This window comes from Bacillus rossius, chromosome 1 (assembly GCF_032445375.1).
Source record: "Bacillus rossius redtenbacheri isolate Brsri chromosome 1, Brsri_v3, whole genome shotgun sequence".
NCBI classification, from domain to species: Eukaryota; Metazoa; Arthropoda; class Insecta; order Phasmatodea; family Bacillidae; genus Bacillus; species Bacillus rossius.
The window spans coordinates 346,691,559-346,703,919 of record NC_086330.1 but is presented as its reverse complement, the minus strand read 5'-3'; the positions used below and the strand labels follow the sequence as shown (position 1 = coordinate 346,703,919).

Below are 12,361 nucleotides of genomic sequence, written 5' to 3'. Positions count from 1 at the left end.
CACAACGCGTTTCTGGGCATTTCGACGGCGAAGGTCGCGCGATATCTCGGAGACATGCCCGATTGTTCTGGACGGGAACCCAAGGGCTATATAAGGAGGTTGGGCCGACCTTCGAGAGGAGTTCAGTGGGGAGTTCTCCCGCAGCGGAGTTTCCGGGAGATAGTGCCGCGGGTGCGGCAGAGTGGCGAAGTCCTTGGACGAAGGTTCCAGGGCAGGGAGCGAGTGAGTTCAGTGGAGTCGAGTGTTTCCGGGCGATAGAGTCGCGGGTGCGGCGGAGTCCCGAGTGAAGTTGCGAGCGAGGAGTCGAGCGGATCCTCGGCGAAGAGGAAGTGCGTCGGCAGCGGCAGAGTGTGGCGACGGAGTCCCGCGGCGGAGACCCACGAGGGGTGCTGCGGCGAGAGTTGCGCCAAAGGTGTGGCCCAGAGAGGTGTGCGGAACGAGTAACTGGGGAATTGACATTTATTTAAGTGTAATTCATTATTTGCCAATTTAGAAGATTATTTGTAAGTGACAAGTAGTGGTAATAAATAAAATTGTGTGTGTGAAATAAAATCTATTAATTGGGCTATCCTTTACGAACCCCCGAGGCAAATCGTAACAATATTTATTTAATTCCCTTAAAATTATTTTCCTACCTATGTCTTATGGTAACTTCAGGTCACTATCAACTCGTCAACTCATGAAGTCTGTGATCCGAGGAGATTATATGTTTCTTATTCCATTTGGGAGCAAGAAGTTCTTGACTAGCTGTTCGACAAACGAGTGTTTCATATAGTAGTATGGTATGGAACTCTAAAACAGGATTTCTAGGAAATGTGTATTTATTTTCGTGCATACAAACTAGGTGTGGGGCAAAGAGTTTTTGATTACTAGGAAATCATAATTTGCTCTATAGAAGAGGGGGACAAGTATTGAATTAACAAACCAAATGCCTATAAATCTGTTAAAGAAAGATTTTGAAGGTTACAAGCCATCAAACTAGTCATTTTTATTTTATTTGGTTTTGAGAACAAATAATTAAAAGCCAGAGTAACAGGCGATTTGCCTAAAGTCATTTCGCCTAAAGGCGTTTTGCCTAACGACGTTTTGCCTAACTCCGGTTTGCCAAACGGCATTTTGCCTAAAATGTTACTATGAAGACAAAACCTTGTTTTGCCTAACGGCAAATTGCCTAACGCCATTTTGCTAATGGCGATTTGCCTAACAGCGTTTTGCCTAACCTAAGCTAACCTAACCTAACGGCGATTTGCCTAATGGTGTTTTGCCTAACGGCATTTTGCCTAACGGCGTTTTGCCTAAACAGCGTTTTGCCTAAAATTAGGCAAAACGACACATGCCCAAAAGCCATTTAAAAATTGAAATAATTTTTTTTAAGAGTGTGAATGGGTAATGTCTGTTGGCCATGGTAGCCAAAAGGGTTTTGGGCAGACCTAACTTTGTGGTTTTGACAAATCCAGGAAGAAGCAGAGTTAATAAATTGACGCCAACCGCCGGTGCTCCCTCTGGTCCGCAAAGGTCGTTATGCCACAACACCACTTGCTCTTAAGTGCGCCGAACACGCCCGAGCGTGATGTCCGCCGAGTGTGTGAAAGTGCGCCGCGACGAACACCAAAGCGACGTTAGCGCCCGGCCGAGTGTGGCAGTGCGCCTAATTAATTATATAATTATTCTGTCAAATTAAAACAACTAAATTAATAACAATTTAAAAGAGGATTCATGTAAGGGAAATTATGTCTAATTGTCTTATAAGCATATATTGTGTAACTTGTCTTTAAGTCCAGAACTGGCCGGGTCGGTTATTCCCGCGTTCCACGTGATTAGGCGCGAGGCCGCAGGGCGGTCTCGAGCGCAGTTACCGTCGGGAGCTCGCAGGGGTCGGACGCTCCGCGAACGTCGAGCCATCAACTTTCGCGCTTCATCCTCATTTCAGCAATAATGTAACTTTAAAATCCTTCTTTCAGCTCGGCGCCGACCCCACCCAGTCGCACGATATTTCGTGCGACTTGTAACTTAATTTTTATCCCACCAGGGAATTTCACATATTTTACGTAATTCCATGTCCAGCTTAAGGACAGCGTAATAGTGGTACGCAGTTTCGACTTCATAGCCAATTAATTGTCATCATCGAAGACTCTTTGTAACGAGTGTTGAATGCTTACTGACTAACTTTCGCCTTTTAATTTTCACCATCTTAAACGTGTAACTCATAACGTGTAATCTAACTGAATAACTTTCAATTCCAAAAGAGACTATAACGTGTGTGTCTCCAGCTTTCCGTATCTACGTATTTTCGAGACATTAATATTTCGCCGCATGTTAGATTGCAAACAATCTTGAACAGAGGTGCTACTCTTCATGTTAACGTGTCTGCCTAAGTTGTTGCAATACAGAAGCTCCGCGACTATCCGCCACATCCTTCATATGGATAAGTAACCACTGTATCAGTTCGTAGATATTACTTTGCAACCTATCCTGGTCGCGCGCACCGTTTACGTTCAGAGTGCCATCACCCGCGGTCTTGGCTTCGAGACCTGGGCGGGGCCTAGTGGGAGTTGGTGGTGTGTGGGTATGTTCCGGTGGGCGCCAGGCTAGCACAGTCGTTAACCAATGGTTTTGGGCGTGGATACTTTCTGCCCCGGCGTGGACCACTAGGCCTTCGGCTGTGATTGAATTTAAGAGGGGGGTTTTCGCAGAGCTAGTTATCCAGTACTCTCCTTACACAATATAGTACACTGATCCCTAGCTGGAGGGGGCAAGCAACACTACGGAAGAACACAATTGATTACGTTACTAGGTTTTATTCGGGGCTGACCCCTTTTGCGCTGTGAGCACTGAGTTACACGTTACAGTTCACACAATTTGAGAGGCACTATACTTTACATTATACACTTGAAAGTTCCGCCCTTACGCCATTTCCACCCATAGCAACGGGGGGAAGGGGGGTGATTGGGGGCGGCCAATCCCGTAAGCTTAGTTCTTAGCAGTGGTCACGGGTTAGTGACTATATTTACCAGCGTTACTTGGTGGTTGGAAAGCGATGCTGGCTTCCCGTGGCACTAAGGACGTCCGGCCCGGTTCGCGAGTAGTTCGATACTGGCGTGCTAGCCTTGGCGCGGGGGAGAGGTAGGCTGATCCCGCGCGCCAAAGTTTGCCGTTTACTGTTATATTTATTTAAAGATAACTTAAAGAGATCATAACCCCTACAATGTTCACACAATAATTACTAAGGCTTAATTCTAATGGCGGAAGGCCTATAATAATCGTAGTTACATTAATTGTATTTAAATGTACTTAAAAGGAAGGAGAGTCAAGTTGGAGACTGTTTGTTAGTTAACCAACTACTCCAGCAGTTACAGACAAGTTATAACGGGGGGGAAAATGATGATGGAAGAGTCATTTAATTAGTTTAGGCGGAAGGCCGCAAAGGGAGCACTTGCTACGTGTGATTTCAAGTTCCCCACGGAAGTAAGTGGCACACTCCTACGACGCACTTTTCTTGAGAAGAGTTTGTAAATATTAGGGTAATTACTGGGCTCCCTTAATTACTCGTCTTTATGCGAGGGGCACTCGAGCCCTCAGTAATTACCGCAGTTTACCTTTGTGGTACGGAGTGGCGGGAAGCTCACTTGACTCCGACCGGGTGGCTAGGGGCGCGCTTCGTTAGCGGGACTAAGTACGGGCGGTCACAAGTCGGGCTTGAAGACGGCCTCCGGCCGGACGACGTCAAGAGATACGCGTGTCTCAGCGGTCAGACAACGGACGCAGCCAGTACCGGGACCAATAAGTGTATCGATACTGAATAAAGTGCAGTGTCCTGTTAATTCGTTTACCAGTTATTTACAAGGCGTCCTGGGTGGCCTGAACAGCCCAGGTAGGTTCCGAACCACGACGCGCTCCTGCCTGCAGCCACGAGGCCGAACCCCCGTTAAAACCCCTGAGATCTTTTCCAACGCTAATATATCATTAAAAACTTAAACAGGCAGCGGGAGTGGCGTCAAAATGGTAGCTCAAATATTATTTTCAATGATTGGTGTTTTGAGTATCATCCCCTCTAAGGCCCATTCTACAATGACGGGGAATTGGAGACGGATCACGTAAATGGAGATGGATCTAAAGATACGGAGTATCTACAATGGCATGAATGCAGACACGGACCCGTACTGATTATCTCGGTAGTATTCAACTCTTCCATTTACGTTACTCCATGCGACCAATAGACGCCGAGTTTTTGGCCGTGGTAGTAGCCATGTTTGTTTACATTTTAAATGCCTTAAAAATGGTTTCAAGTACAAAAATATCTAGTGTTCATCATTAAATTGCAAATTATTTTTCTTATATAACTAACCATCAGTTTGGTTTCATGGTAGGAAAATCAACAGAGCAAGCAATTTTTCGTTTTATTAATAATACTCTAACATCTTGTGATAAAAAATGTTTTACTAATTGCATCTTTGCCGATCTTTCAAAAGCATTTGACTGTGTTAACCATGATCTACTTTTGATTAAGCTAGAAAACTGTGGTATAAGAGGTGTGGTTCATGACTTATTTAAATCATATCTTAATAATAGAAAACAAGTTACGTCAATCATATTTACTGAAAATAATTATACGACAGCATGTTTTTCTGAGCCAAAAAATGTTACACAAGGTGTGCCGCAAGGCTCTATTTTGGGTCCCATCTTATTTAACATTTATGTAAATGATTTCCCAACAAGCTTAAAATTAGGTTATCCAATATTGTTTGCCGACGATACAAGTATATTAATTATGGACCCAAATAGACATACATTATAAACAAAAACCAGGCAAACACTTACTGATACATTGCGATGGTTCTCTACAAATAATCTTACCTTAAACTCTAATAAAACTGTTATTATGCAATTTGCATTGCAGAGAAGCAATTCATTAATACAAAATAACATTAGGATAGGTGATGATATTTTTTACTATGTAAAAAGTAATAAATTCCTTGGTCTTACTATAGATAACACTCTCTCCTGGACTGCACATGTTGATAACATCTGCAAAAAATTAAGTTCAACATGCTTTGGTATATATACATTAACAAAATTGTGCTCCAGTAGTGCTGTCTTATCTTATTATTATTCAAATATACAATCTGTTATTAGCTATGGTATTATATTTTGGGGGAATTCCTCAAATTGGAAAAAAATATTTATTTTACAAAAACGAATTGTGAGAATTATATGTGGTAAGGAATACAGAAGTCACTGTAGACAAATTTTTAAAACAAATAAAATAATGACTGTGGTAAGCATATATATATATATAAAACAATATTGTTTTATAACAATAATATACAATTAGTAAAAAATAGTGATATACATAAATATTTAACAAGAAACGCTGATAAAATACATAATGTACAGCATAGAACCAAAAAATATACACTAAATCCATTTTATATGGGCATGAAATTAATTAACAAACTCCCAAAAAGTATTATGGAAAATAGTAATAACCATACATTTGCATCTCAACTTAAAACCTTTTTACTACAAAAAGCTTACTACTCATTAGAAGAATTCTTTGATAAATAGTATTTTATTTTATTTTTGTATCATGTAAATATGTATTTCTGTATTGTTGTATTTTAGTGATGTTTGCTATATGTAATGTGTTTTTATAAATTGTTTATTTGTCTATGATCATATGTGTAACATATATATATATATATATATATATGTTTCATTGTTGTTTTTTAATGATTTTTGTTATATATATTGTGCTTTTAAACTGACAACTTCTATCTGTTTGAATTTGTTTAAATATGTATTTGTTTTCATATGTAATACTTATGTAGTATTTTATTGCGGTTCTCTAATGATATATGTATGTGAAATGTGGTTCTGCAAATTGACAACTTCTTCCCATCTGCTTGGGTTGTATAGAAGGCCATAATAAATAAATAAATAAATAAATAAATAAATAAATAAATAAATAAATAAATAAATAAATAAATCCTGACAGTATCTTGAATTTTTCTCAAAATAATTTTTCATAAATATCATGTAATCTCATTGGTTACCATTTGTTACGTTTCCAGACATTGTGGAAGCGGTAGGTGGATAATGAAACATAAATATCTTGGGGGTCCGGATCCATAGCCTATATGTTTCTACGTGGCTTTCATGCTTCCATCACAATAATGTGGTGGCGCGACACACAGCATGCAAGGCAATAGAAAAATATTGCTTTTACATGAAATAGCAGTTCTTATCCGCATGACCAACAAAAATTAACGATTAAATATTAAATGTTTTTTGCCATTTCACATATGAAAAACATACGACAGCTTTGAAACTTCCAGGATTTTTTTATTGACATGGTTGAGAGAAATATTTTAAAATAAAATTTAACATTAATTGGGAAATATTAGTGCATCAACACAATTAAAAGATTTTGCAAATAAATTGAATAAAGAAACCAAAAAAAAAAAAAATAAGCAAATAATAATGACAAATTCACCAGTTTAACAATCTTTAAAAAAACAAAACTCTCACATTCATTTCAGTAACGTAATGCCAGTGACATGATTTTGAGTGTGTACCGGTGTTAAGGTTTGAATACTGGTGGAAAATAATGGGCGCCACCACGTGAGTGGGCATGTGGACCCGGCTTGAAACTCTAACTCAGGGCGTTACGTGGCCCGTGTGCGGCGAGATATTAGCCCTCCTGATTTTAAATGCAATACCTGTTCCTAACCAAGCCTGCTCTCAGCGTCGGGCACGCTTCTAATTAACCGCAGTGGGCTCTTAGGGCGTCCCACATGCCGCTGACTGGTTAAGGACCCACGTGGCCCCCCCGAACACAAAGACACATGACTCAATTAAGTTGGTTTTATTTACTCACGTTACACGCCCTTACACAATCTTTCCTTGATACTGTTATAAAACGCCCGAGGCACCAATCGATTTAGGTGAGGAGGCGAACCACGCACGTGGTCGCCTCAAGGCAGAGACATCCGCTCTCGGCCGGCTGAAGAAGGAGACTGGGGTGAGACAAGGGCTTGCGGAAGGCAACATGGCGCCCTTCGGGCCGAACACAATTACCGTTAACATCCTAGATATTGCGTGCCACGGGTTATTATTGAAATAACTTGAACTCTTTATAAAAATTAGCACATCACATCCATGACCAGACCATCTGTAATTATTACTTATGTGGTAGAAAACAGTTTAAATCAAGTTGCATGCTAGTTCCTCCGTCGCCCGCTAGGAAGCGTCCTTGTCCGTGCTTGCACGTATTTTATTACAAAAACATCATAATTTAATTAAACAAAAGACACTCACATACATAGCCATCGTGACACTATTTTGGGGCGAAAAGAAAAGGATTACAATAATTATTAATACATATAGGGGTTCGGCGCACTGCAGCTAAGCGCCCTCTTGCTGGGCTACCAACACACGCACGCACGCGCGGGATGTTTGAACAGAGTTGGTGTTTGGGCGGTGGCATATCGGGCTCAAAGGGGGCTGCAGGCCCGGACGTCGTCAATAGAAATAGAAAATATCTCTTATCGGGCTGTCTTTCGCATTTGTCATTTATGTCACGCTGATGTCATGGATGTGTCGAACGTGATTGGTATGGAAAATATTTGTGTCCCAACGCATTGCGTCATCACAGTATTGTGATTCTAGCATCATCGTAAAATGGACTTATGGGCCATTCTACACTGACACACAAGTAGAACGGGTCACATAAATGGAGACGTATCTCACAGAATGGAGTTTTTACAATGCCACGTATGTAGACATGTACCCGTACGGATTAAATTGGCAATGCTCAGCTCTACCGTTTGCTATTATGTTTTCAGAGCTCAAAAGTTTACCAGTAAAATTAGTTTTCCTTAACCTTGAAATTTATTTTCATTGATTGCCATTTGTTATGTTTCCGTGCATTTTGGAAGCAGATGTATAGTGAAACGTAAATATTTTGCAAGTTCATGGTTCGTTTTGGTTTTTACGTTTCTGCGCTCTTGTGGACCTAAAGTTTCAGACTATTGTGTGTTTACTTCCAACAGACAGTTAACCGTTTAGGGAAATTCTTAAGTCCTGCGAGGTGACTTTTCTGAATAACAGTTTAGAAGAATAAGAAGTTTTGCCGGATGCGTAAATAAATATATATCCATGAATATTTAAATACAAAGTAAATATGTACATACTCGCACACACACACGCACAAAAAAAAAAGCTGCCTGTTTTATTGATTTTGAAAAAGCATTGACTTTAATTTAAAGTCGCAGTGCCAGGCCACCACACGTACCAGCGAAAATGTCACGTCACTCTTCACAAACGGCATTATCTGTGTTCGTGTGGGACACAAAGAGTAGATAGTGGTGCCGGCGCAGGTTGCATTTCGTTACGCGCAGCGCCGTCGCGGGTCTCTAAGAACAGCGGCACTGTCGCGGGTCGCAAGTCGCCAAGAGTAGCGGCACCACTCATCGAATGTCCATTTGGCGTGGGCAAGCAGCCATCGCCTGAGAAGCGACACGCCACCCGTGACCCACCTAGCTCTGCTCGTCCAGCAGTATATGATTTTTTTTCTCAGCAGGACGCGCGAGATGATCGTGGCCAATCTATTTTATTGTACTCAAGTAGGACACTGGCCAGTTTCTGTATGTTAAATCTTATTATATTAATATACAGAACATATTTTAACGAATTCAGGATACATAAGTTATTTTTATCACATAATACAGTTTGCATATTTAGAGAACTGTAAAATTAATCGTGACAATCAAATATTAACTAATTTGGTTTCTCCGAGTATACATCAATTCAATTTTTTTTATATATTGCCATCAGCCAGGGTTTCGGGTGAGATTCCCGCGGCGAGTCTAAGGAGCTGTACGTGAAATTGGGGTGTTTTCCGGGAGGGCGCCCGGCTAACTCAGTCGGTAGAGAATAAGACTCTTAATCTCAGGGTCGTGGGTTTGAGCCCCACGTTGGGCGCCATTTGCCATCAGCCAGGGTTTCGGGTGCGATTCCCGTGGCGAGTCTAAGGAGCTGTACGTGAAATTTGGGGGGTTTTCCGGGAGGGTGCCAGGCTAGCTCTGTCGTCTAACCGTGAGTGGGTCGATCGGCCCCAGCATGTCCCCTAGACTCGGTGGCTTGACTTGGAAGTAGCGACGGCCGGGTTAATCCCTACACTGTAGAAAAAAACCGACCCGGAGTCGCGTGGGGAGTTGCATTGAAAAATATTTTTAGTGATGACTATAGTTACCAGTCGTGAGGAATCAGAGACAAAACTTGAAGGCTCCCCACGGTACGCGCACGTCCGCTCCGGGCTGCAAGCTGATCAGAACAGCCTCAGGGGTTGGCGTGAGGAGGGGGGGGGGACACTCCCTCCATGCGCCAAGATTACGCAACTCGTCTCATTTGGGTGGAGACTTGGCGAGGGGTGCGTTCCGCCAGCAGGAGCCAGTACTGCGGGCTGAGGCCGGGCTAATGGCCTTCGTTCGGTACGACATCAATATATAATTTGACGCCAACCGCCAATGTTCCTCTATGTCGCATAGACCGCTATGACTCATCAACTGTTTAATTAGTGACTGTGATGTGTATGTTTTCATCTAACCGGACCTACGTACTTTTCGGGACTTTTATGTCGTGCAACGAGGCGAACGCCAGGCAACGAGTGCTACGTCGGCGGAAGGATCCGGCCGGGTGTGGAATATCCCTCCGCCGAACTACAACAAATAAAATTATGTATATTTTTCCGCAGGTTTTTATTAGACGTTATTTTCATCAATTAGTATTTCAGTCCTTTCAAAATCATGTTTCACTGTGCGCCTTGTCCCGAACCTGGCCGGTTCAGTTTCCCGCGAAATTCACACGTTTCCATGGGAGGGCTGGCGGGGGGAAGGGGGGTCGCGCGCGGCGACACCGTCAGTGTCCTTCAGGAGCTCGGATAGGCCGGCAGCCTTCGCGCAACTTGGAACCATCAACTCTTGCATTCACCGATATGTACCTTCAACAGTTTTAATCTTTCTTAATCGTTTACGTACAGTTCCGCGGTCGGCTTCAATTTACCATGAGGTATATCACTTAAATAAATCAGTGCTCCAAGATGGGTGTTCAACGTATTACGTCAGTACTATGGGGAAGTCTACGAGACGTTACGACGGCGCTTCACGCGACAACTTAGCTTACCGGCTATTTAGTTTTAGCCCGCACGGGGCAGCCAGAAGGCGACACGTGCCACCAAATGTACTAACGAATCAGTCTCTGGGACACATCTAAGAATCACGTAGAGTCGCCGGAGATACGGGCCTACGTGCCATTAGCCCAGTATAATAAGTATTGTGTAATAGTGAAGTGTTTATTCGTCGAAGTATAATTTGTCATGTTAGAGTTTATTTTGTAATCGCCGCATTGTGTGCAAGAGTACGTCCTTAACGCGCATTTAAATCGTGAGCCGCCACTGAGATAGAGGGCTGCGCATGTGACTAGTCGATTCGGGACAACCGTTATGGCCAGAACGGGCAGCACTATATATAGGGCTGTGCCGTAATAAATTCATCAAATATCCACCAGAAACTTTGTGTTCTTCTTCAGGCGTCCCGAGTGGCCATAACAGCTCGGGGGGCCCTACTGCGTTAACCCCTACCTCTAGCCACAAGGCCAAACCCTCCCTGAGATCTCGAACCCAAGCAAAAATCACGTAAAAATCATAGGAGGTAGCGGAAACGGCGTCAAATTAATACCGATCAATGTCACACAGTAAATACTAATAATGTTTAAGTAGCTAGATAGAAGAATAACATAATAAAACAAACTTTCAATTTAAAAAAATTCTTGGTAGGCTGTATTTTGGACTACAGCTGCCAGGGGTTTGTTTCATGAATTTCCATCGGGCTGAATGGAAATATTGTGTATGAAAAAATAAAATAATTTTGAAAAATTGTTGTTTAATTTTGAAGTGAATGTGACGAACTTCTTACTTGACGGTCGGGCGGCCACCCCAGAAAAAATAGAAACACCAAAAAATTGCGAAACTAAAATGCGACAAAGTCAGGCAATTGTTCACAACCACTGGCTCAGCTGATTCCATATCAATATCAGAATCATCATAGAGCATATCCACGTCCATTACCAAACAATTTTTAGCATTCCCGGTTGCTTCTCGCGAGGTAGATTGTTGAGGCTCGCTCGAACGCAAATTTCGCGCCTCGTTTGGGAGATCGTTTTACCTCACTGGCTATCTCTCTTAGCTATTTTTTGCCTCATTCGATACCTACGACACTTCTCTGCATTTTAAAATGCTTTTGCTCCAGCGATTTCACTTTTTTTCTTTCTTTTTATTTACCGTAAGCTGGGGTAACTTTCGGACTAGGGGTGCAAATTTGGGACAGTGAGTAATTTCTGGCTTTAGGATTTCCTGTCAAGGCCATGTATTTAGAAGTGGTATGCAATCACCGCTTCTATATTCGCTGTTATGTGCTACTATCTCGTGGCATTTGTTTGAAGCTGTAGTCGCATTGGCGGGATAGAAGCAGTGGATTTGTTTTCAACCACATGTTAATATTTTTGTTTTTGTGTAAACTTTCGTACGCACTTTAAAAACGGCAAATACTTCACGAAAAACAGGTATGTATTTTATGAAGTACAAGCCTTGACATCCATTTAATGTGATGCTAATGTTTTTGATACTTGCATTTTATTTTATAACCTCAAAATAGTAAATTTTCATCACTTGGTGGGGTAACTTTGGGACTGTCCCAAAGTTGCCCCAAAGTTGGCGTTGACGCCAACCGCCGGTGCTATCTCTGGTCCGCAAAGGCCGTTATGTCACAACAACACTTACTCTTAAGTGCATCGAACACGCCCGAGCTTGATGTCCGCCGAGTGGGTGAAAGTGCACCGCGACGAACGCCAAGTCGATTACAGCGCCCGGCCGGGTGTGGCAATGCGCTAAACTAAATCAGTAATTATTCTTTTAACTCAAAAACAACCAAATTAATAACAATTAAAAGATAATTAATTCAAGGGAAATTATGTCCAATTGTTCTATAATCATATATTGTGAAATATGTCATTTAAGTCCAAAACTGGTCGGAGCTGTTTTCCCGCGCTTCACGTGTCTCGGCGCGAGGTCGCAGGGCGCCCTCGCGCTCAGTTGCCATCGGGGGCTCGCAGGGGTCGGTCGCTCCGAGAACGCAGAGCCTTCAGATTTCGTGCCTCATCCAAGTCTCAGCAATAGTGTAAGTTCTTCAAATCCTTTAATCAGCTATGCGCCAACCCCACTCAGTCGCACGTCTTGTCGTGCGACTCGTTTACTATTCATTTTAGCCCAACAGGGAGTTTTGCATTTATTACGTAATTTGTATGT

General features: G+C 42.3%; 1 non-coding gene across 1 annotated transcript; it reads left to right on the top strand.

Moving 5' to 3' along the window:
- The first annotated feature begins 8,909 nt into the window (after nucleotides 1–8,909).
- On the top strand, nucleotides 8,910–8,982 carry Trnak-cuu (transfer RNA lysine (anticodon CUU)). Its single transcript has one exon. It is a non-coding gene; the product is annotated as a tRNA-Lys (tRNA).
- Nucleotides 8,983–12,361: the final 3,379 nt, after the last annotated feature.